Here is a 25391-nt window from a genome sequence, read left to right as displayed (position 1 = left end):
TTTGTGTACACGCCCATAACGAAAATGGAACTATTAGAAATGAAGAAATTAGTGCCCTGTCACGATAAAGATCCAGCAGGTTTCCATCGCGAAATCAAAGACATGTTACTCATGGGGGATTATACCTACCCCGACATTATGAAAATATTAAAAGTATTAATGCCTGCCGGTATTTACGAGAAACTCAAAGAAAAAGATTGGGAGGTAGGAGACCAAAAGATTGATTGGGCTGCATTAGAAGACGAAGAAAAGACTCGTACCCCAGGAACAGGGCTTGGGGACAAATCTAAAGCATTACCAGGATTGTTAGTACAAGTATTGCCGCGTTTATTAGCAACTAAAAAGGAGGATTGGGATGCAATCTCAGCCAGTAAACAGAAACCCGATGAAGACACTAGCGATTTTTATTCCCGATTTGAGAAATGTTTTGGTATTAATAGTGGCCTGAAAGCAAGTAGCGAGTCATATCCACATCTTTTCGTAACAAAGTTAGTCGAAAATTCCCTGCCCCAAGTTAAGAATCGGGTACAGAAAGTCGAGAGCACATGGCAAGCAAATACGCCTTCACAAATGTTACAAATGTTACAGTACCACCAGAATAGAATTAGAGAGGAACACGAACACGAACAGAGACGCATGAAAGACACGAAAATGAAAATGTTAGTTGCTCAGTCAGTTCCAGCTGACGGTCAGAAAAAGGGCACGACACCGTCTAATAATACAACAGCTCCTGTTAAGGGAACATGCAACTATTGCAAACAGCCAGGTCATTATATAAACGATTGTGCAGTTTTGAAACATAACATACTCACTGGAAAGACTAAAGAGAGACCGCGTCCCCCTAGACAGGACCAGGTCCAACAACAAGTACCACAGAATATCCAGCCTATGCAAGCCTCACAACAGACAGTACAGACAGTTGCGGTGCCACAACCCCAACCGATTGCTGCAACTCAACATGCATCACAGCAGATGTACCAGTATGCCCAGACTGACTATCCCGATTATCAGCGATACACATGAAACAGCCTAGAGAGGGAAGTTGGCTTGCCTCTTATTGAGGTTCCTGTAGATCAAGAGGGTCCTTATGTACACAGTCAAGTATTAGGGAAAGACAGAAATTTTTTAATTGAAGCCGTACAACGATAAGTCATGACGAAGTCCCAGGGGCACCCCTCTCAGGCTCACAGAATGTTTCCCTTGGTTTTTCAGGCAAGCCTATTATTAATGAAGTATCGCAACCACTTCCCCTTGCAGTTGGTCCCTTAACACGTACTACAGATTTACTGCTCACAAAGTCATGTCCAGAAAACTTGTTAGGTATCAAGACTCTGAAAGCTCTAGGAGCTGTTATTTGCTGTTCTCCGGAAGGAGTACGGTTGTTTCTACGTGACTTTAAAGGTCACTATGTACAGAGAGATATTGATCCCCGATTACAGAATGTACCTGCACATTCATGGGCGCAAGGCCCCACTGATGTAGGTTGTATGCACATTACACCGTATCGAGTTACACTCAAGCCAGGTGTTGTTTTACCACGAATTCGACAATACAAATTACCCCCCGATGCTGTAGTGGCTTTACTGAAAATCATTGAAGAGCTCATTGCACAAGGAGTGGTTGTAGAAACTAACTCGAATTTATGTAATTCACCTATCATTCCGATTCTTAAACGTACAGATCCCAATGCACCACCAGTTTACCGATTGGTTATTGATTTGCGCGAATTGAATAAATGCATTGTACCGCAGTACCCTGTGGTCCCAGATATCTCATCTCTATTGACAGCCATTGATTCTGAAGCAACGTTCTTTACTGTTATTGATCTTAAGAACGCCTTCTTTAGTGTCCCTATTGATCCGGAAAGCCAACACCTTTTCGGATTCTGTTTAAATGGACGAAGCTTCAAATTTGCACGCGCACCTCAAGGATTCACAGAAAGCCCCAGCATCTATAGCCAAGCACTGAAAAGACAACTCGACAGTATACTCATGCCTGAAAACACTACCCTATTACAGTATGTCGATGATCTACTGATCACCGCCCGAAGTGAACCTGAATGTGAACTAGCGTCACTGACGGTTTTACATTTCCTGGCTGACAAGGGGCACAAGGTATCCCCTTCGAAGCTGCAATTCTGTGTTCAGCAAGTTGTTTACTTAGGCCACTTGCTGTCCAAATGGGGGAGACAGCTAACGCCCGATCGCATCCAGTTAATTGCCAGTATGTTACCACCCAGGACACAAAAGGAGGTGCGGGCTTTTATAGGCCTCACTTCTTACTGTAGACAATGGATCCCTCAGTATGCATTTCTAGCAAAGCCACTCATTCAGTTAACAACTCAGGAGGCAGCGTCTTCGACTGTCCTCCCTTGGACTCAGGAACATACACAAGCTTTTGATGACTTAAAGAAAGCCTTATGTCAAGCACCAGTTTTAGCGACACCATGTTACAGTAAGCCTTTTACACTTTTTGTCACAGAACGTGAAGGTACTGCATTATCGGTACTCACGCAGGATCAAGCAGGTTCACACAAACCGTGTGCTTACTTTTCTAGTACATTGGATCCAGTAGCCCAGGCTCTGCCTGCGTGCTTGAAATCAGTTGCAGCAACAGCTCTAGCAATCAGACAAAGTGATTCAATAGTGTTAGGACATGCATTGACAGTACAAGTTCCACACTCCGTGGAAGTTCTTTTAAATCGAACACAGACTCAACACTTGACTATAGCAAGATTGACAGGTTATGAATTGACATTATTTCAGCCACACATAGAAATCAGACGTTGTAATACATTGAATCCTGCTACACTTTTGCCATTAACTGAAACAGACCCATTGGCACATGATTGCATTGAAGTCATCACTATTACGACGAAACCCAGACAAGACTTGACAGACACTCCGTTACCAGATCCAGACCTGACACTTTATGTGGATGGTTCATGCATGAGAACAAGTACAGGAGAATTAGTGGCCGCCTACGCAGTCACAACAGAAACTGAAGTCATAGAAACGAATTGTATTGATATCCTGTCAGCACAAGCAGCAGAGCTCATCGCTCTGACACAAGCCTGTATTCAAGCCAAGAACAAGAGAGTTAACATATACACAGATTCCCGTTATGCATTCGGAGTTGTCCACGACTTCGGTGTCCTCTGGCGAGAGAGAGGTTTTTTGACTTCTCACGGTGCCAAAATTCAACACGGCCCCCTCATTCAAACTCTATTAGATGCAATACATCTGCCTACCGCAATATCCATCATGAAATGTAAGGCACATACAAAAGTTACAGATACTATTTCCCAGGGTAATGACCTGGCAGACCGAACCGCAAAACATACAACTCAGAACCAGATTCACGCCATTGACACGACAAAGACAATAGTCGCGACACCGACACATTGCATGACAGTTAAGGATCCCGCCCTAGATGTAATTGACATACAGACACATGCTACACCAGATGAAATCAAGAAATGGATTGAACTAGGAGGGACCCAGACAGATCAAGGATGGATGACGAAGGGAAAATCCACATGGTTTCTCCCCGACTCTATGGTTCAAGTTATCATTAATACCGTACACAGTCCAGCACACTTAGGAGAAAAAGCCATGTTAGACAGTATTCAACATCTCTGGTTCAATAAACACTTACGAGCAGCAGCCAAACAGAAAGTGCGTACTTGCATGATTTGTTGTCAGTTCAACCCAGGTAAAGGTGTTCCCGTAGAGCAAGGTGGTTTTCATCCTCCCGATCACCCTTTTGAAGTCCTCCAGATGGATTATATTCAGATGGAACGTTGTCGAGGTTTCAAATATGTCCTCGTAGTTGTATGTGCACTTTCCCGTTGGACAGAAGCATATCCAGTCCCAGATTACACTGCTCCGACCACTGCCAAGCAGCTGGTCCGTGAATTCTTTCCTCGATATGGTTTGCCCCGTGTCGTATACTCAGACAACGGTCAGCCATTCTCGTCCGAGCTTATGAAGCAGGTATCACTCCTGCTAGGCTACCAATGGAAGTTCCACTGTGTCCGACATCCTGAAGCGGCAGGTCTCGTAGAGAGACACAATCAGACCCTGAAAACTCGTCTTGCAAAAATCTGTAAGGAGAAGGGTGTTGACTGGATAGTAGCTTTGCCGGTCGCCCTTTTTTACATGAGGATGGTCGCCCATTCCAGAACAGGGCTATCCCCGTATGAGGTGGTCTTTGGTAGACCACCGAATATGTGGGGGATGCCTTTGCCTAGAAAGATTACTGATGTCGATTGTAATATGTTGACAGATTACCTTGCCTCCTTGATGTCTGCACTACAATCATGTCGTTCACAGGTCGCTGCAGCCTTTCCCGACAACACCGAGGCGAAGCCGCATGATGTTGTTCCAGGAGACATAGTGCTTGTGAGAAATTTCGACAGGAAAAGTCCGCTGGAGCCCAGGTGGCAGGCGCCGAAGTTGGTACTTCTCACGACGAGGACTGCAATCAAGATCGAGGGCCGCAAAGGGTGGCTGCACTCGAGTCACGTGAAGAAATTTCGTGCATTGCCAGAGACTGACTCACCCTCCCCCTCTAAGGACTGTCCAGATTCTAGTGACTCTAAACTTCCCCTGATAGAGAAAACTCCACAGCAGGAGTATAAAGAAAAATTGAGGTCTAGCAAGTCAGACAGTTTAATTGTTTAAGTCCTCCCCTAGGTGAATCGGTTAGACGTGTTTTCTGACATGTATCCCCTAGACCCCAACAGAGAGAGAGATAGACAGAAACAGCTCAAGAAACGTGAATATTGCAAATCTCTTCGCAGCCAATGTATTGTGACTTTATTGATTATGTTTTTCCTGAGCCTTATGATTATTGCTGCAAGTGTGCTTCTCCACATATACTATCCTATTTTCAAGCATGAAAATTCTCCCTTCAACGTCACTGCCGAGCATTCTTTCAGTGAACTACCCTCTCATGAACTTTCTTACAGACTTGCGCTGCGCAACAATACATTCATTAGTATGTTACATCATTCCCATCAGACCAGCAATGCTACTAATTGTTGGATATGTGGCCGACTCTTTCCCTATCAGAAATACAAAGGAGTTCTGCCTCTTTTTCCGTACCCGTTCACACATAATGGGTCCTGTGGTGCATGGTTTAGTTTGATTAATTCCTTGGATTCAGACTCCGTAGTTTACCAGGGTAACTGGGTATGGGGAAACCTGAACATCGTTTTGCATAAAGTCTGTTTCCCTGACAAGGAGGGTCTCCCCAAAAGGACAGGAACTGATCTAGAAAATGAAGTATATGGATTAGGTAACTTTACACTTAACCTCATGATTCTCAGTGTTGAATCCGAAACCGAATCAGTCTTGCCCGCCATGTCCGTACTTCCAGTCAAAGGTGAATTATGTGTTAGAAAGAATGGTTCAGTACACCTGGGTCATAGTAGATGTACTACTGTGATCGAATTCAGTGATAAGGGCAAGTCTACCTTCAAAGCTTCACGTCATTCCTACTTCATTTGTGGTCATACCGCCTATATACGCTTACCTCTAGATTGGGATGGCACCTGTTACATTGCATTCCTTCTACCACCTGTTTTTCTAGCTCCTCCTGATTATCATAGAAACACTCATCTAGTACACAATAGGCCCCAGAGAGATCTCCCGATTGTCGACTATACTGAAACGGCATGGGAACAGTACACAGATTTCAATAAAGGTTTTTTCCCCTACTTAGGTGCTGTCTTTAATAGTAAATTGATACGAAAATTAACTAGAACCCTTGAGGCTGTAGTGAATGAAACTACTTCCGCTTTAGGCAACTTAACAGAGGAGCAGTCTGCGATGCGGATTGTTGTTCTTCAAAATCGCCTCGTCCTTGACGTCATCCTGGCCGATAGGGGCGGAGCCTGTAAGGTCATCGGGTCAAGCTGCTGTGTTTTCATTCCAGAAAACGCGCCATCAGTATATAGAGCCATAACACGCCTTCATAAGATTGCAAGTCTGATACATCAGAATCCAGGCACCTGGACTTGGTCCGGTTGGTTCTGGACAACGTTGTCAGCCTGGGGATGGAAAGTCCTATCCTTCCTAGGTATTGGCCTTCTCATAGTATTCAGTTGTTGCCTATGTCTGCAATGTGGGCCAGCGATTTGCGGCTTGTGCGCCACATCATGTATTCCTCATTCAAGTCCTCATTCAAAACGCCATAAGAAGAAAGAAGAGCAAATGATGTTACATGAACAAATTGATAGATTAATGAGGATTGATATATCATGAAGGGTCCGTAGGGGACAAGGAGGGAATGAGGTAATATGAATTTTTATGGTCAATTGTGTCCCCTATCGTAGACCCCAACGGCTCCATGTACATGCTTCTAGTACATGTAAGTTCCCTCCACAGCCAGCTATGAAGACGCAAATACATTTGCGTCCAACGTTAACATGTCCTCTTTCAGATCCACCATGAATGGGTCAGATATTCTGTTCCTAAGTGTGCCTTGCCAACGTCTTTATGTGGTGCACTTTCATGATTCCTAGGCCCTGATTCCTGCCATCGAGTCTCCTTCTGCTTTCTGCCTCTGAAAACCGCAGCCTGCTGCTTCCTGACCCTTGACTTACTCCCTGCGCGGCTTGCTTGCCAAGACCGTATTCAGCCTTCAAGTTATCTGCTCCGCTCTTCGAAAAATACATTCCTGTCTAGTATTTTAGGTAAACATCCTTCCCAGCTGCAGAGCAAAGGGCCCGGCCTCACTGTCTCCATGCAAGTAATTCATAGCTTCCGTTACCATGGTAGGCCCATGGCCCCTCACATCTCATGTAGACACGTAGTCGCATATGCACGCATTAGCAGTCAGTATAGAATAGCCTCTGCCCGAGAGACCTTTCCTTTTAGATAATACAGTTCCTCAAACACAAGATATTAGATATGATTTGGGATTAGGTTGTTCTGACACTCCAGACTTCTGTCTCCACATGTAGGGCTAAATGTCAAGTCCCCTTCACCCTCCAGTTACACGTCAATCATACGTCATGCTGCTGTGTGCACATCTCTGCCACCTGTTTTTGCTGACTCTGCAGGATCCTTCCAGGGATCCACCCTTTTATGACACCCTATGTGACGTTTCTAGCACACACCTCCGTGTACACCCTAGTGCACGCCTTCTGTTACGTATTTCTGTTCTTATCTCGTTTCTCTCAGCTGTTACGCCTTCTGCATTCAATGTTACTGTATGAAATGACTATATATATGATTACTTGTTAATAAATCATTGTACATGTCCATTGCAATTCCTACCCTGAACCCTTGTGGCGATGGGTCATGCTACCATTGGTTCGAACCAATTCCTTTTTAAGGAATAAAACCCCTTTTAAACCTCAGATACCACGGACTCTGCCTTCTTATTTTTGACTGAGTTATTCTTATTGAACTTTACCGCATAAATTAAGTATAGGTAATTAAAATTTACCACAGGTAGAGGACTTATTTCGGGAGGGGTTATATTCATGATCGTTGGGGCATCAAATAACCCGGGGGTACTACCACACATTGATGGGCTTATAGGTGTTATGGTACCATCTCTCTGTATAAGGGATCCTGGATTGCATAGAGTCTGCCCATTATTAAATCTATTACAACTGGAATAATGGGCTGTATCGTGCCCCTTAGGTAAGTTGTCCGTAGTGGAACCTCCCGCCTCCGCACACAAACCCACATCCCCCACTGCATCTTCACAAGTTCTCTCGCCCACCTCCCCCGTGGCTGGTTGGCTTCAATCGCAGTCCTCCAAGCCACTAAACAGGTCAAACCTATTGCTGGTCTCTAAAGGCGTGATGGGTTTGAGATGGTCCATTCTTCTATGTGTTAGGGAATTATGCCGTGGAGCCACAATATTCCATCCATGCGGCTCAGCTACTATTGTGGTATAATGACCTTTAGATGTAAAGCCATTATTATAGACGGGTGGACAGTATGAATTTGGGTGCACTTGCCTAAGCAATGGGGGGAAAGGAGCTAACAGGGATTGATGATTGGGTGGGAAAACCACTGAGCGAGGATAAAAGTATGTAAGAGGGCAAGGGGTGATACGATTACTATCGTGATCAGAGGGCCAGTTAAGTATAAACTGAACAGCATTCTGGTCTCTAAAATTTATGACCACTATATCTCCCTCAATGTCTTTGGGTCTTCCCCCCAGCCATGGGAGACGATGAATGTGGACGATTTCGCCATAGATGTTGTTATTTGCAATGGGTCTATTTATACTCAACCAATGCATTATTTTGTTTTTCAATTGGGCGAAACCCTCACGTTTATTTACCTCTAGCTCTGGCACCCCAGTAAGGACCACCACAAATGGCACTGCTTCCGGTGGAAGTTCTGGAAGGGGGCCCTTATTATCATTACCCTGAATAGGTCGCCCATTCCCCCTAGCACTCTTCTGGTTCCCTACAGCATGATCTAGGCTCTTCGTCGATCCGCTGGCCGTTACAGCAGAAGGCGGTATGGAATTAGTTTTTGGTAATACGGGAATGGCTTTAGATATATTATCTCTTGCCGTAAGTAGTGGTTGTAACGTGACTGCAGACTGGGCTGGGACAGGAGGTAAAGTAATAACTGTAATAGTAGATGGGGTTGGTAAAGTAGAAGTTAGTGAAACAGGATTAGATTGTACCTTAGTAATTGCTAACTTGCTACCCAGTTCACGCTCTATCTTCCCAAGCCTATCGTCCATTTTATTAAGTCTATCAACGATGGCAAGGGTATAGGTCCTAATTATAGACTCTATGCTATCAATTAGGACGCCATTTGAGGATTCCTGTGGTGTCTCAACAGCATGTAAACTATCTGGTATAGAGCTGTCCTGTACTACATTAAGGGTGGGGCAAGGATGTAGAGGTGATGTATGTATCCTTCCTTTGTCCGTAGCTAGTACCCGATTTCCCCCTATACTAGCATCGTTTTTAACTCCAAAATTGGCATGATTAATTTTTCTCTTAGATAGGTCGGACTGTTTCCGCCTTTTTTTAATAGGTGGGGGGCCAAATATTTTAGTAGGCGTAACTTTCTTAGCCCTAGTTTTTGCTGTTTTGATTTGCCTAGGGATAGGGGTTATTTGTGCCTCAGTTGTAACTGTGGTTTTAATGGTGCTGGGGTTAATAGGGTTAGATGTAATATTACTAATATCTTGGGATTCGGGATCGGTCGTGGACATACCCTCTCTGAATAGTAAAGGGACACTATCCTGGATGAGAGGGCTTTCAATCTCAATTATAGTACCCTCCAAGGTAGATGGGATCGGGACAGGTGAGTCAATTAGTAATCTGTTTTTTAGACTTTCTACCGAGCGGCGTCGCTCGGCCCGGCGTTCTGCTAAGGTAGGAGTAGTGGGGGTATCCATAACAGATTTCCTGAAGTAATTATCTAGAGTCCCATTGATCAGACTCACAGATTTGTCAGAGCCAACCTGCTCCGGGGTTAAAATATCAGTGGACATAACAACCAGTAATAATGGACCCCCGAACACTTACTCTAGTAGTCCAGGATAGTACAAAGTTCATTTAGGGGTTCAGGCCCGGCCCGGCCTCCTCGGGCCACGGAGGGCAACAGAGGGCCCGCTCTTTGCCCGGCCTTGGTCCCGCGCGCGTCCCGCGAGTGCGTTCACGAATACGTGTATATAGGAGAGTTGGGGGCGGGAAGAGACTCCAGGAGCGCTCAGGTGTTAAAGCGCTAGGCACCCTTGTTCTCGCAGTCCCAGCCCCGGCAGCGTCCACGTAGGTTCCAAGGTCCTTGTGCTTCAGGATACGGCACTTCGAGGATTCGGGGGTTGGCAAAGTTCAGCACAAATCAGCAAAGTCAGAACGATTATCCCCCAGGCTGCGAAGGGGCCCCCGCGGAGCGGGGGCCGCGAGCCTTAAGTAGCTGACAAAAGGCGGAGAGCTGGGGGCGGGAAGAGACTCCAGGAGCGCTCAGGTGTTAAAGCGCTAGGCACCCTGGTTCTCGCAGTCCCAGCCCCGGCAGCGTCCACGTAGGTTCCAAGGTCCTTGTGCTTCAGGATACGGCACTTCGAGGATTCGGGGGTTGGCAAAGTTCAGCACAAATCAGCAAAGTCAGCACGATTATCCCCCAGGCTGCGAGCGGCGAAGGAGTCACAAGTAGCTTGCAACAGAACGTAGACCCATTCGGCAACCCAAAAGCGGACCAGAGTTTCCCTGTGGCTAAAACTCACAAAAAAGTTAGCAGGTGTTAGTCCCCTCTGGCCTCACTCACTTGTACATGTACCAACTTCCTATCATTCTCCAGAGGGTATTGATCGTAATCCCTCTGGAGTTGGGGTATCAGATTATCAGCAGCAGTGCATTCTGGTTCAGATAGTTCCCTTGGTAACTCTGGCAGCGGAGTGGGGCGTAATTATAAATAGCATAGACTCACATTGTACCTCAGGTTACTTGGATTCACTGCTATCTGTTTTCCCCACCACTGTGACAGGGCTTCTTGCTGCCCAGTGTAACACACTGTGAGCAATGATCCCTTCAGGGGATATAAAGGATCTTCTTCGGATCCTTCCCTGGGGGTACATCTGCCACCAACTAGCAGAACTGTACAGCTATTCTCTGTCACTGAAGATTCATATTTCTGATCAGCCAGTCTGCAGAGGCAGCCTTCTTGCAGTATTTTGATCGCCTGGGGGTACTATTCTGCTGTTGCTTAAGGCCAGACTATGTAGTGGAGTTTTCAGGACAGTGGGTTGCCTTATGAAACAGTCTGAAGCTTTTAAAATCTCCAGAGACTGCCCTTCTCCCTCTTCGACATGGAGATCCCCTCAGATCCGATGTTGTTTGTGGCCTTGCAGCTTGTTATGTGTCTATTAAAATTGCTGTTAGGCCATGGTAGAGAACAGCACTTGAATTCGTCTCCATACACCATACTTGCCCAAGTCATGCCCTTACAAGGCCTGCTTTAAAAAATATGCCTGATGGGTTTATGTTCTGGTTGTGATATAACTATTCAAGTAAAAATAAATAAGACATCGCAACACTACTGTAATATCTTATTTATTTACAGATTCTGTCCCAGAGTTACTAAGATTCGGCATGAGGGTTCTGTCACGTTTTTGACACACCCCTGACGCAATTCCATTGATGCATTTATAAAATCCCAGAAAGCCCAGTAGGCGTTACATGGGTGGAGCATGGGTGGTCCCGTGCATCTACCCTCGTATTTTGACGCAAACCCATATTTACAACGACCTGTAAACATGGGTTTGTGCAAAAATGGTACACCTATCCAAGGCAAAATGTATTTGTTTCTCCTTGCTATGTCCTCTATGCATGCGTGCTGCATCATACATGCAAAGAGGAATACTCCTCAAAGTTCGCTTTTTGCGCAGGAAGATGCCCCTTCCCGAACAAAAACTATCCTGACTTTCACGCAGGCATCCTTGCGTCATTGTTCAAGGGTGCTTACACTGGTGCTAGGGAGCCACAACTGTGCCAGCGTAAGGAGAGAGCTGAACTTCATCATACCTTTGTGAATATGGTGCAATCCTACTCTTCCTATTCTTTCACGTGATGCAGCACAGCAACTTTCCTGGTTGCACTGCGTTGTGTGAAATATATTATTAATTCCAGGCCTAAATCTCATTTCCCATATCCCTTTGGGACCTCTATTTTTTGTGCCTATGCTGTGGTTTGGGGCTCTAAAATGGAGTACCACCTAGTAATAACACTCTTTTAAAATTGATTTTGAACTGCAAGCTCCACTACTCACCTTTTAAAATAAGATCAGCTGCCATGGGCAGCAGGGGTAGGGAACTCTGAGCATGGCTGCTAGTCACACTTGTCAAATGTGTGTGCACAGGTGAGGGTTGTGTAAGGAAGGCTGCTGTTTGACTCAACCTATCATACTTCAATTGGGGATAAAATAATGATAAAATCCACAAATAGAGGGCCCAAGGGAAAAATATTTATAGACCTCCCACATATAAATCCCCATAAACCTAATAATCACTATACCTAAGAAAATGTGGTGGTCTTTAACCAAACAAACAAACCAGAAGTATACTCTTTACACCGCTATCTACGCCCTCAATCTCTCTGGACAATTGTGAGAACGTTACATAAAAAGACACTGTAGTTCATAAAAGTAACTATCAAATAGGACAAAAGATAAGGCATGAAAAGAAGGAAGAATTATAGCTATTGTAGGTTTTTTTGGTATCCTATCATTGCACATAGAAGTGTGCCCAGTGTCATCATCTGGGTATTACCAAAAAACAACTAAATAGTGCTTGCTCTAGATTAATCGAGAAAGACACTATATTTAGTTGTATCCTTTCGTGGTATGTACAAAGAAAAAAGCAAGATGGGAAAGGAGATATTTTTGAATTTTATATCCGAAGGAAGCAGTGCAATTGGTGAAAGAAGTGTAGTTAAAATCAGATAGACTCCAGAACTGTTATGCAATACTAGAATGATCGAGTCTCCCGAAGTAAAAACCAAAGTGAAGGACCATTTATGACCTATTGACTGTCCACATAGTCATGGTCAACATGTTTCAGCCATAGAGTGAGGATATCCCTCTGGCTTTCGTCAGGACCTTATATTTTGAATGTCACTGCATTATTATCTACAACTGTATTACATACTTGATATTCAGTTGTAACTTCATTGTAACAAGTGTGATGATTTGGTTTACATCTTAGCTTGGTTGTAAATGAACCTCACCTCTCTCGACACCCCACTCGAGTGTGTGTATGTGGCCCCGCTCTATCCGTCGGTACCACGGCGCAGGATCCAGGGTTAATGCAAACAGGGGAAAAAAGAGGCAGGATAAACAAGAGATTGGCAACAGAGAAACAAATAACTACTCAGAACAGAAACATAGAACCAAACAACAATGAAAACTGAAAGCGAAAGCAAGCTAGAAATATAGCTGGAAGATCACATAGACAGAAAGGAGGCACAGCAGCAGAGTCAGTAGTGAGACACTCTGCGCTCACGTGGCTGAAATAGCAAAAAATAAATAAATAAATAAATAAAGAAGCCTCAGGGGAGGAGCACAGTTACAGAGGAGTACCAGGTGCAAGGAATCAACCAGGTGCAATGGATCAGGGAACCACCTATGAAGGGAAGGCAGAACTGAGACTTGGAAAGGTGAAGACCAGGGTAATCAGCAGACACAACACAGGAAATAGTAAAGCCAAGAACTGAGTACAGGTTGGAGTCAAGGGAGTAAAAAGTCCAGAAGGAAGATATAATAAGGTTAGAAAGGCTGTGGGATCCAGGATTCAAGTAAGAGAATTGAATACCACCGGCAGGGCATGATCGGGGCAGTGTTAGGAGACAGATAAGACTATAGGGACCAAGATGCATCAAGACAGTAGTGAGGAATCCTGGACTGGAATATAAAGTGTCACTGGCAATGCAAGGTGTAGAAGTGTATAACATCATATTCAGGAATAAAGGCAGGGCTCTAAAGGGCCTTTGTGAGCACTGCATAGTGGCCAGATGGTAAAATTCTAACAATAATTAACAAACCTTATATTAGTCTGTGTTCCCACTATTCTCCCCCAAATGTTTTTTACCACACTTGTGTGGCTGGCCTATACAATGCAACGTGGAGACATCAGCATTTAATATAAAAACAATTACCTGTATTTGGGCCTGGGCTCGGCCACTATAGGAAACCTACCAAACCAAGACATTTTTAACAACTAGACACCAGGCGAGTCCAAGGTGGTATGTCTTGTGTGGATTCCATGATGTTTTCTCACACACAGTGCCCTGCAAACCTCACACTTTGACTAAAATCCCACATTTTCCTCACATTTCTTTGACGTTAACTTCTGGAATTTGTGGAGGTTCTCATAATTTCTGCCACCCAACATTCACACACTTCTCCTGATAAAAACAGTTCCCCACTTGCGTAGGTCAGCTTAGTGTCCAAGATATCACTAGGACCCAAAAAGCAACATGAAAACGTAAACATTTCCTGTAAAAGATTACCTGGTTTGGCGATTGAAGTAATTGCGATTTTGGGCCCAGGCTGGGGGTGAATGTTTGCATTGTCCAGCATTCGGTCCATCAATTGTTTCTTTTGCATATTTCGCCCTAAGTGGGAAAGGTGTGCCCAGAAGTGGGTACCGTGCTCACTATACCACTCAATCTAGCCTGGCTGATTAAGGGTGATGCCCTGAAACCGGTCACAGGATGCTTGTTTGCAGTCCAGGGAGGACCTGGCTTTGCAGTTCGGGCTGGACTGTTCCCACAAAGAACAGGGTCAAGACTGGTTTGCATATGGCTGGGTCCAAACTGGGGTGGTGTGGTGAGCAAAAGAATGACGGATTCAACCCAGATCCTTGTGACTGGGAATGAATGTTTTCATTGTCCAGCGTTCAGTCCATCAATTGTTTATTTTGCATATGTCACCCTAAGTGGGAAGGGTATGCCCAGGCGTGATTCCCGTGCTCACTACACCATTGGATTCAAGCTAGCTTGGCTGATGAAGGGTGATGCCCTGAAATCGGTCTCAGGATGCTTGTTTCCAGTCCAGGGAGTACCCGGCTTGGCAGTTCAGGCTGGACTGTTCCCACAAGGAACAGGGTTAAGACTGATTTGCATATGGCTGGGTCCAAACTGGGGTAGTGTGGTGCGCAAAAGAATGATGAATGTAACCCATATCCTTGTGACTGGCAGTGAATGTTGCATTGTCCAGCATTCCGTCCATCAATTGTTTCTTTTGCATATGTCGCCCTAAGTGGGAAGGATATGCCCAGACATGGGTCCCGTGCTCACTACACCACTGGATTCAAGCTAGCCTCGCTGATGAAGGGTGATGCCCTGAAACCAGTCCTAGGATGCTTGTTTTTGGTCCAGGGAGGACCCGGTTTGGCAGTTCGGGCTGGACTGTTCTCACAAGGAACAGGGTCAAGACTGATTTGCATATGGCTGGGTCCAAACTGGGGTGGTGTGGTGAGCAAAAGAATGATGGATTTAACCCAGATCCTTGTGACTGGGGGTGAATGTTTGCATTGTCCAGCATTCCGTCCATCAATTGTTTCTTTTGCAACTTTCTAAAAGTGGCATTTTCTAAATTTTTGTTTAAAATTCTACTTTACCATAAGAGAGGATTTTTCATTACAATTCCAAAGACACCAAACATGAAATAGATGCCTCTTTTCATTTGGTAGTTAAAGTGTATTCATTGTAATAAGGTAACTCCAATGTAATCCTATGGTAGAGGTAGACCTTGCAGTAGTGAAAAACAAATTTAGGAGTTTTTCAGTACCAGGACATGTACAAATGTAAAGTACTTGTCCAATTTTATAAATACACTGAACCCTGCTCTCTGGGCTGTCCAGGACCTACCCTACAGGTGCCTTATATGGAATATAATGGAAGGTTTGAGCCTGGCAATACTGTATTTTGCCAGGTCGAAATGGCAGTTTAAAACAACACACACAGGCTGCACCGGTAGGCCTGAGACAGGTTTAAAGGGCTACTTAAGTTGGTGGCACAATCAGGGCTGCAGGCCCAGTGGCAGCGTCAAATTTACAGGCCCTGGGTAAAGTATTGCCACTTCACCAGGGACTTACAAGTAAATTAAATATGTAAATGGTAGTAGTTAAGGTCTGTGTGATGTTTGTCTGAGTTGAGCTGGAGGCAGTTGTTTCTCATCCATGATGCGACGTTGCTCATACAGTTGGCAAAATTGTTTTTGGTGAGTACGTTAGGGCGAGAATGAGGTGTGTCATCGGTGTACAAGATGATGCTGATGCTGTGCGATCTGATGATGTCTAAGAAGAGTGCCATGTATATGTTGAAGAGCGTGGGCTAAGGGACAAGCCTCATGGGACCCCGCAGATGAGATTTTTGGCTTCTGAGGTGTAGGGTGGTAGTATCACGGGTTGTGTTCTTTCCAAGAGGAAAATATCGACTGAAGGACATGCCCGCAATGCCCAAAAGGTGAAGCCTCCCGCTGAGTGTGTTGTGCAAATAAATTGTATGCATATTTTGTTGCTTTAATACATTTATCGAGCAGTGATAATATTGTTGACCGATGATTGAACAGCGGAGGGCAGGTAACTAGTTTGCCTCACGGTAGGTCAATGCTTACTTTTCTATGTCGTGCTCCTAGCCGATGAAGCCTTCCCCTACGACTCTTGGGGTTGGATTTTGCAAATAAAGTGGTCATATCCGTTTGGGGGCAGGGTCACCCCACCACACTTGAATCTAGGTATCATTACAGGGTTACTGGGTGTCGCCGTCCCAGACCCCCCCCCTTTTCTTTACTATATACACTTTTGCATGGTCCTGAAGAAACACCACTGGATCCACTATGGACCATGAGAGGCGTGAAACATGTCGACCTGATACCATTACTATTTTACCATCACTAGCACTAAAAATACGCAGAAGGAGAATACTCCCTACCCCGACCACCCTGTCAAGAGTATTCCTCTTGAATCCAGTTTTTAACCATATTACACTGACCCAGAATAAAGTCTCTCCAGGGTAACAATGTGATATTTTTTACTCACTAAGCACCACACCCCACACATCCATACTGATAAAAGATCTCCAACAAAGAACCCTCTCACGGGGCCCGTGGGGGACTGCAGCGCCACCTCCACGAGGACCAACACCTGATGATGAAGCATGACACCCGCCTCGCTGTGTGAGGACCCTTCCTTAACAAGGAAGAATTCCCCCCTTTAAAACTAATATTATCCAACCTACACCCCTCGACAGAGTTCCTTTCACTTGTCCATCTAGCGACCGGATTGGTCAGCTCTTTTCTAGGAACAGTTACCCTCCAGTGAAGAATAATATTGTTGGTGCCTGATTGTAAGCGTGTGCATACCCTCACGAAGTATATGCATGTGCTCTTTCTGACAGACTCCTTCTCTAGAAATACTTTGGGTCTGCGAGCACTATGTGCTCACACAGACTTCTAACAAACCGAGGCTTCCCGTGCAGTCTTTCCCACATGTAGAAATCGCAATCCAGCATGCACTGATAACTCGACTGCTATTAAACTGAGAAAAGCCCGCTCCAAACTTCTCAGCTGTTGACAGGCTTGGCTAGCAGAGGACACTGGTTAAATATAGCACAGGCGAGCTCAGCTGAACAAAGTCATTGCCCGGACAGTGTGTGAAGAACCCGAAGAGGGGAAGAAACATAATCTGAGAATTAAATTGAGGACTTCAAATACACCGAGCGACAGCTGATAAAAAAAACGCTTTTGAAGAAACGTCTGGGAGTGGTGCAGCCATGCAGTGACCTCCTGCAGCCGTGAACCGTGGGCTCCTGTCAGCTGGGACAGCAGCGCATTTCTGTCCGGCTCTTTAGGGTTTCCAGACTGACTTCAGCTGCCGGTGGCTTTAGGACGAGGGTGCGTCTCTCTGTGCGTGTTTTTGGGGCGAACGTGCTTTGCCTCGCCTGTGCGCTTCCCACAGGACTTGGGCTTGTGCTGCTGTGAACAAAGTTCTGGAACCTCTCAAGAACAGCCTGACAGGAAATTCTTTTCAGGCTCTAAATCGCAGTGAACTCTCAGGTAAGACTGGCATTTCATCTCAGCCACGTGCATGCTTTCCTAGAGGGACTCCTTTCATTCTGCTGTCAAAACCCCCCTGTCTGTCTCTGACAGATGTGGCGTGCGGATGCGTAAAACATAAAAGCACACATAACAAAGATTTATATAGTGCATCAATACAGCACCATTTTTTTTTCTAAAGGGAAATCGTGGTGCTTTTTTTAAAAAACTGTTCTTAGAGTCTAGAGAAGCGAATTGTTTATCAGCTGTCTCTCACTGACGTTACTCGTTGAAAAGTTTTTTTCAACTACACTTTAAACGAAGCTTGCTCACAGTGAATAAACTACAGGGTCTGAGGCCAGGTCTGGTGTCCAAACACGGCCCCCCATTGTGCATCATGTCTCACCGGGATCGCTTGATCTCTTGACTCTTCTGTCATGGCGTCATTCTCAAATCCTTCCAACGCTTACCTCATCCCAGACGCTCCTGGCTTGCTCCCTGAACCTGCATGCAGTCCCTCTGTGTAAAGTGCTCTTTGCAGAGCATTGTTGTGTGAGAGAATGCTTAGCTTGTCACTGCAGCTGAGCTGATGTCTGCATCATAGTTAAACCCTGTTTTCAGAGTCAGACCAGAAATGTAAGAGGTATGGAAGCGCTGGAACATGGTTGCCTGCACCCTAACACTCGTACCTCACAAGTTTCATATCTGTATTGGTCAAAACTGACATTGGTTCCTATTGGTGGAAGTTACAGTTGGTCAATCACAAATGTTTTATTACTGAATCTCGTAGTATGGTGTCGTGTGTTGGAAATTAAATTATGTATTTGTAGTGGCAACGACAAGTGATGTCTCATTTTGAAATTTATAACTCAAACTGAAACTAATTCAGATCAAATGGAACACATAACGGAGCGACTGGAATGTTCCCATAGTTCTTCAGAGAATGTCCCAAAACCGTTGTGCCACATTTTGTCCATTTTCATTTTTATCACCTCACAGCGATCTACACTTGCACCATGCAACCGGTCTTGCTACACAGGTCTTTGAGGCATCATGGACAAAGCACTAACATTGCTGGTTCTTGGTGTCCTGGTGCTCTTTACTTTCATTGCCTGTTTTCCATATATACCATTTCCACGGGTCGCATTGTCTCATTTTTGGTTATTCATAACTTATATATGCAAGTGGCATGCCAATTTTCTTCTCCTTTCCTCCTCTTTCCCTCTCCTCCGTACTGAAATCCCTAACTTTCTCACAGCCATTAAATACAGGGTTTCTCTCCATTCGGAAATGCACATTTCCTCAAAGAGAAAATCATCTAATTCCATGCTTTGAAAGCCACCACTAGCCTCCTCTACTTCCTTTTCCCTGCACAACTTGGCACTTTTCCTCCCCTGCAGGGACCTTAGAGTTGTAAAGTAATTGTAGGAGCCCTTCATTACATCCACCACCTCAGTTGTTCAACTGCATAAAAGTCAGCAAGCATCTTTCTTTCCATGCCACAAATCCCTGGTAAAAGCACTGGTCATGATTTCGCTGGACTATTCATATTACAGCACCTCTGTCAACTGGACACAAGTTAATCTCACCACACTCCACATGCTCAGTCATCCAAACCCACCTCCCAACCATATCCACCCCCTGCCCCTTTGGGGTTCAGGTCCTGAAGGTGTAAAGTTATGTTTAGCATACCTACATGTCAATCTGTTGCCTTGAAAATAAAGGTGAGGTCAGACATTTAACAGAGTGAGTTCATTAAGGTCAGCCAAATATTGACAGTGTCTGGAAGGTGATATAGGTTTGTAAAGCAGGTGACTCCATTAAAGTCTATTCAGATATTTTTTGTCAGGCAGGTGTATTGAAATAAAAACTGGGTGACATCCACCAAATATTAGGAGAGATGACAGGTACGCTTTATAGTTCTTCTAAGATCTACCAAAGTACATTTACATTGAGGACAAAAACTCCACCTCCTTGCGCTTGAAAAACTAAAACTGATGGCCCTGCCTGCGCCATTCCTCTCCCCTTGGTTAGACACTACATCCAACACCCCACAGTGCCTGCTACTGAAACACGAATATATCAATCTTTGTCTGAGTATCTTTTATGTGTGTGTAATGTTCTCCCCTCTTGTGCATCTGACTAGCCAACTTCCTTGCATCATCAACTCTTCTTTAGGTAACCGCTCCAATTACCGTCTTAAAGAGCTGTACCACATTTCAGCAAGAGGGGAGCATAATCTCTTAACAATATATTCTTGATAAATACATTACACTGGACTCAGTAAAAGCTATTTGTATCTGGGGTACTGGCAAAGCAACCTCAGATAAGCTGTTGTAATTTAACCAAGTACAGCCACACACAATTGTTTATTTATTAAAGCTAACTGGCATGGCCTAAAGCACTCTTTCATGTTTAGGTTACAATACAGAATGCCAGTGCGTGCTTTAGTGCAAGTGAATGTGATCAGCTTCATTAGGCAAGTTCATTGTTTTTATTTAATGACAAAGTTAATGAGTCTCCAAGGTCAAGTCACACATATCCTGCACACGAAAACAAGGCGACCATTCAGTGTGGCACCGAAAACTAAAAGAGCCCTATCAGGTATCCGCAAACTGAGAAGCAATGAGTAGAAGGCAAACATTCTCTGCAGTGTGCTGTCAGCATGTATTGTTTACACAGGTCTGATTGCTGTTCATTGCCCCCGCATTAATAATGAGTCTGATGACGGAAGTTAAATGCTAGCTGAACTTAAGCGATGTAGTTTGATAGCCGCTCACTGTATCAGAGAAACAAAATAACCAACACCCTTGTGGAACATCCAGCTGACCATTTACATATGGTTTCTGGTTTGGCATAAAATGATTTGGGAATTGGAATATACATGCCCAGCACAAGAAACAAGCATTGGCAAAGCCAATAGGTCTCAACAATGCAAGAGCTACTGTATTGTCAATGTGAATGTCTTTTAGCCATGTTGTAAAGCAGCTCCTCTGCTGTACAGCATGTCTGAAAGTCACAGAAAAAAGTATTATTACGCGGCCAGCACTAGTGGGAGGGGTGAGGCAGGGAACACTGGAGTATTACATCCAGTTGTCCAGTATCAGAGCTTATAAACAGGATGCAAAATATGCCGGATGTGTCACAAACATTTAGGTTGGTAAGTAGCTACCTCTTCAAAGACTCAATGCAGACAAGATTTCCAAGACAAGATAATGGAGAAGGTCACCTATGTAGATTCTGACACGGATCAAGTTAATGTTAAATGGTACCAGGTACGCCCTGTCGCGCCTGACACGTTGCTCTTTCTGTATTTTTAGCCAATTGGGACTTTGAATGACGGGATTATTAGTCAATAAGTGGAGAGGAGAACCTAGAAATCCCAAAATGCCAAGTGCTGCTGGCTCAAAAGTCAAAGAGCATTTATTGGAAAGTGGCATGTGACAATTTTCGATTGCTTCATTTAATAGCCGATAAAGGAACATGGCTCAGCGGGTTTGAAAGTCCACAGCCCCGACATTGTTGGTAATTTGCATGTTACGGGTACTAGTCTTGGCAGGTAGACTTAGAATTTCATTCTTGTGAGGATGATAAAACGAAGGCCATTATGGTGAGTAACATGATATACTGTCATTAAGCGCCAAGAGGCCATTTAATCCTGAAAATTGCTCCAAAAACGGGAGCAGTGGATGGACACAAGTACTTGGTCCATGCTCTAGAGGAGGGACAAACACAAGAAGAGGGATGGCCCATGCATGCCATGACAAACAGGGATCAAGGAAATGAGAGTGACGTTGACTCAAATAAATGGCAAGCCTGTGGGTGGGCTATAACTCACTAACTGTAAGCAAAATGTCTCGAAGAAAATGGAAATGCTGCAAGTTAACAAATACCAATTGAAGCCACCAGATACCACTAAACAAAAGCAAGTTTCAGAATGTAATTACAACCAATTTGAATTTTCTTGACAGCAGTGATTAGACATATTAGAAATTATTTTCACGCTGGCCAGCTGTATTTCTACAAGGGAAACCCCTTTCCGGACTCTTGTCACTGGTAGTGCGGTGAACATCCACTTTTGATTCCTCCATACTTAGAGGAACTGAGATAAATAGTGTTAATGTGACCACATCACGTGTCAAGTAGCGTGTCGGCATCTAAAATGAGTAGCTCATAGCTCTTGTTTTTGTTTCGTAGGATGTGAGTGTAGGTAGTGTTCATCGTAGCTCGTGATAGCACCCTGCACTGTTGCCATACGTTGGAGTGACATCCTTGCATCACATACACATGTGCGAGGATACAGCTACTAAAATAATGTTCTTTTTTTAGCTCCAGCAGAGGCGGTTAGCTTCTGCTTTTTGTACGAACAGACATTGTAGGTGCGAGAACACCTAACAGAAGAGGGGGTAAGAAGGGTGGAAGTTAGGACAAGGCACGGGCCCTGAGCCTGTGAAAAGGGAAACATTCTGCACTAATTAGGGTTTCAGAATAACACCTCATAGCAAAGGAGGAGAGAAGGGACTATACCATGTACAACCAGGGGAGCTAGCAGAGCTCTTGCTCATGAGAGGGTAGAGAACAGGGTTGGCTTGGGCTCAAAAATCGCCCCAGGCAGCCTAAAACAAAGCAGCCCACATTTGGGGACGCATCTTTTTTCAAAACACTGCTTCAATGTTTTAAGTGTTATAAAAAGAAGGATGGAGGATATCTATAAAGATGGCATATTTTCTTAACTTCACTAAGATAAAAAAAAAGGCTAATGCTGCCAAGACTCTTTGTTTACCGATTAGTTCACAATGGTGAAACACACCTAAATATAAGGGAGGCCACTTCTGCTCAAGACTCCTGGCCCTGCTCAATCTTTATACACTAAAGGACCAGCCCAGTGAGAGACTGGGAATAACATATCCACCCTGTTAGTAAAAGGGAGGTACTAGAGGCCCATCTGCCTCTGGAAAGGCCGCTCAGGGCCCCGTGGCCCAGGTGGCAGCATCTGAACTGCACAGACACAGCCCACATTGGCCAAAAAAGCGCCCCCACGGCTGGAACTCGGATATCGGCTTATTGCCCATTGCTGGAATGCCACCTTACCAATCCAACCCTGGTAGAGAATCCTGCCCTGTGGACGCTAAGCAAGGGTGAAAGAGGTGACTAGGTACTCATGGCTTGAGAGATGCATTCATGGGTGGAAGAGTATGATAATGCAGTAGTCACTGAGCAACCAATCCAAAAGATGTTAGGCAAAAAAGTACCACAGGTTGTTGTTTCACTCCTAGTTGAGAAAAGCTAAGAAATATTTTTGCAAAAATATATGAGGAAAATGCTTTTTTTCTTCATATTTTTTAAAAGTGTACCCTATTCAAATATTCTCAAAGGGTGAGCATAGTCACGACAGAGCAGCGACTTCTTGATGTAATCACACTCTTTTAAATAGCGGGTTCACTAAGTGTGAAAAAACAGAGTGTTAGTGTACACAACTATCTCTAACATGACCTTCACGCATGTCAATGGCAGTCAGAGATCTCATGAAAGAGAACACGTACAGCCTCACCGTTAACTATTGGAAGTTCATTCAACTCTGTTAATATTTGGCCCACTCAATTATTTTCTCCAGCAGGCCAGAACGAGTTAAAAATAAACGTCTCTCCGGTATTTTGGCAGTCACATACTCAGTTGTTGCATTCCTTGGGATCCACTGGCAAATTCCCCTTGGCAATTTCCGGGATGGGCCGGAGACCTAGAATTAGCCTTTTAAAAACAGGTGTCCTCAGATTGCCGCTCAGTGTGAAGGACACAAAACAAATTTGGCTTTTCATGTAAGAGAAAACAGTACAAACCTTCACAGGTGTTGGGGCTGAGGATTGAGCTTTTTATTCAGAGCGTTTTCAGGATTGACCACCAAGACCCTTTGGAGGGCATGAAAAAGAGATTGTTCAGGGGGGATTTAACATTTTGTTGGTCATATTTTTGAACGATTTTTACTCAGTAATAACAATGACATAGCTCTTATTTAATATTAAGTTTGTAAGTATATATGTAAACGCGTTGGTAAAGCACAGCCCACAACCAAAAGATTGTGGCAACAGTGCGGGGCAAAATATGGAACAAAGGACAACAGGATTCACACTTTTTGAAGGAGCAGATTAAGGAGCACTACTGTACTGTCTGTTTCAACGCTGACACTGGCAAAAGACCTAGATGCATAGTATAGCATTTTGGTGGTATGCCCTCTAGGGCCTGCGCGGGTCATGGCCATCGCTGGTGAGGAAACACGTGATATGTGGGGAGGTGTTAGGGTGTGGTTACTGTTGAGTATGAGCTAATGCATAGCCTGTGAGTGTATGCTGAGGATTAAAGAAGTATTTGACTGCAGCTCCTGTGTGGCGTGTTTCATTCGCAAGCTACAGGGCTGGGGAAGAACCTCCACATAGCACACATTGTAAACTATATTTATAGGCTGCAGTGTAAGATATTTCAGATTAGTCAAGGGGGAACCTAGTTATACGTCTGTCCTGCTTGTAACCTTCTATAGTTTGCCCTGCCCTGCCTTCCTGCTTCCAGGCTGTGCTCCACGCACCGGAAGGCTCTGTGTAGTCGCTACTACACAGTCTGCCGCTGTGGTAACACTACAGATGCTGTAAACTATTCTTCTTTAGAAAATTGCAATGCCTCACCAGTGGCGTAGTGAGGGGGAGAGGGTCTGCCCCAGGAGGCCTGAGTTTTGGGGGTGACGGCCTCCCACCCATACATTGTACTAAAAACACACAAATAGCTGGGAAAATTGACACAACAATTGTAAAGCTTGGGACTAAAAGTAGCTGCACACTACTTCAAAAAGTGAGAAGCTCTGAGCAGGACGAAAACAGATGTTTAAAGAACGAAAAACAAAAAGCTGTCCTATTTTTTCAACTGTACATTGCCAAAAAAAAAGATATTTGTGGCAACGCTTATTTTTTACAGTCTCTGTATAGTTGTAAAACTGTGCCTTTAAAAAAAATGAACCCGTATTAAACTGCTTCTAATATCATTTTGCGACAAATATCTAACTGCTTTTTTAAGTGTTTAATTTTGCACTAGGGATTCTTGGGCTTTTTTACAAGCCCCTTATGCTGCTGGTGCGTCATTTTTTCCCATATTAAAAGTGATGCATTGGCGGCACAAGGTGCTTGAAAATTTTTATCTTCATGTTTGCAAAAATGCTCTCTCTGTCATATGATAGAGCTACGTACCAAGTGGCATATTTATGAGCCGGTTTGCGGCACGTTTGCACCACGTAACCTGGTACAAATGCGACGCAAACCATAAATGTGATTTATGAAGCCACGCAAGGCGATTTTGCGTGGCCCTGAGTACCGCCATAGAACTGGAGTAAAGCAACGCAGTGCAAATCACTGCATTGAGTTACTCTGCCCTGGGAAGGCGTTCCATGGGAGTTGCGTGAGTTTTCCCACGTAAATTATATGGTTTTTGATGTATTCACAGATTTACCAGAAGTGGGAGATCTGGGAATGTGCCAAAAAGATAAGCCTTCCCAAGGGAGACGTAACGAGGAGAAATATCTTTATTTCTCAATGTTACTTCATCTTTCCATGTGTGCCGGATTCTGCTGCACACATAGCGAGGAATATGCTTGTCAGGATGGTTTTTGTGCAGGAAGGTTTCACTTCCTGCACAAAAACAATCCTGCATGCAACACAGGCACCCTTGCACCATAGTGCATTCCTACCCTTTCCTTTAAGATGACTTGCTCTGCTACACTGCGTGACATTCTTGTAAATAGGCCCCCAAGGATTTAAGAGGTTTGTGGGAAATGTGATGGTGTGACCATGCATTATAAGAACTAAAGTAACCCCTGCCATACATGAT

At 44.4% G+C, this 25391-nt stretch overlaps 1 protein-coding gene across 3 annotated transcripts in view; it reads left to right on the top strand.

Moving 5' to 3' along the window:
- The first annotated feature begins 16833 nt into the window (after positions 1-16833).
- The window catches only part of FILIP1 (filamin A interacting protein 1), a 756098-nt gene continuing 747540 nt past the window's right edge, over positions 16834-25391 (top strand). For all 3 annotated transcript variants that reach the window (XM_086926517.1, XM_086926515.1, XM_086926516.1), the window contains exon 1: positions 16834-17546. The gene's annotated coding sequence lies outside the window, so the exon portion shown is untranslated. The remainder of the gene's footprint in view (positions 17547-25391) is intronic.

This window comes from Lissotriton vulgaris, chromosome 6 (assembly GCF_964263255.1).
Source record: "Lissotriton vulgaris chromosome 6, aLisVul1.2, whole genome shotgun sequence".
Lineage (NCBI taxonomy): Eukaryota > Metazoa > Chordata > Amphibia > Caudata > Salamandridae > Lissotriton > Lissotriton vulgaris.
Note: the sequence above shows the minus strand (reverse complement) of the source record. Positions and strands in the feature narration are given on the sequence as shown.